The sequence below is a fragment of the Parasteatoda tepidariorum genome, chromosome 6 (assembly GCF_982258835.1).
Source record: "Parasteatoda tepidariorum strain Cologne lab strain chromosome 6, Ptep-v5.0, whole genome shotgun sequence".
NCBI lineage: Eukaryota > Metazoa > Arthropoda > Arachnida > Araneae > Theridiidae > Parasteatoda > Parasteatoda tepidariorum.
In genome coordinates, this window is record NC_141760.1 from 102525289 (window position 1) to 102526908 (window position 1620).

Below are 1620 nucleotides of genomic sequence, written 5' to 3' on the forward strand. Positions count from 1 at the left end.
GAAAAATTTTAAACATTTTTAAAATTACATTCCAATTCTTAGAATTAACCAGACAGATTTTTTTTTTAAAAATTAGTAAGATCACTCCTAGTTTAGTTAAAAAACACTCATCACTTTGTCAGTAATTGTTTTCATCGTAACAATTCAGAAATACTCAGAATACGTTTTGTTTACATAAAAGTTGGTTAATATATAATTATATATCTTAGACAGAATTCAGGTTTTCGAATAGCAAAAAGAGAATGCTATAAGTTTCGATTCATTTTTAGCTGCTCATATCATAAAATTTGCATTTATTAGATTTTTATCTCGGAATTTTTATCTTCGAATAACAAAACATAAATTTATGAATATTCTTTTATTTTCTTTAATTCTATTAATTTTCTTTTACTAAAATGGGATCCTTAAATAGCGTAAGATGAGTGCTAATTTTTTTTATTCATTTTCAGCTAAATATATTTTAAAAAATGTATTTATTTGGGGTTTTTATTCGCAAATTTAGATATTTGAATGACACAACATGACGCATATAATTTTTCCTCATTTTCAGTTAGATCGATATTATGAAAATTGTATTTTCCATGAACTGAATTCTTCGAATTCTTAAAGTTTTCTCTTATTTTCATTTTGGTTATTTGTAATTAATATACATCAAAAAAACTTGTAAAGCAACAGATTACCTATTTATTAAGTTATCAAAAAAATGCAAATTATAATTTTATTTCATATTAATTTTTTAAATCGGTTATTAAAATATTGATCTGACATTTAAAAATGAAGTGCATTTCAACACCTTCTGTTACAATTTATTTCTAGAATTACTAGATGCTTTAAAAAAAATTTAAAAAAATATACTCATAAAATATTTAACTTTGTATCGTTGAAACAGAAAAATTACCTTTTTTAAAAAAGGAAGCATAAAAATATTGAAAAATAAAAACTTTCACTTAACTTTTTATTACTCTTTTACAATGTCGAAAATTTAAAACAATGAGAAATATTTTAAACTGCATGCCTCATATTTTGGAGAGAAATTGTAAAAAGGGTACAAAGGTGTAATTTCTCAACAAAAAAAAAACTCTTCGGCTGTGCATTAATCTATTCCTAATGACGAAAAATGTACTGATGAGTTCAAAAATTAAGTTTTTTTATCTAAAAAATTTAAAAAAAGAGCGTTAGTTTAAGCGTCTGTGGAGAAAATTAAGTGTTTTTAGTTTTATAGCCATTTTAGCTACTTTTTTTAAAGCTTTTTATTTGTGTGACATTTTTATATTTTTAATGTTGTTAAAAATGATTAATATCAGTCCAGCACAGAGAAATAATAGCTGGAATTACTGCTTATTTTCATTTTTATCTGCTCGTTTTTAAGTAATATTATCTAATTACCCTGCTGTCTAATCTTACCGAAGTGCTGATTATGACGTAATTATGTGGAAAACAAAAAAGAAAAACCAAAGAGATAGCTATCGAGAAAAAAAGGTGTTTCTTGATGGATGGAAAGGTTTAATCAGCACAGAAAATAATACGAATGATAAAAATAGAAAATGTAATTATAAAAATAAATAGAAAAATATGTATGTAAAAAGAAATAAATATATGTAAGTAAATAATTAAATAAAA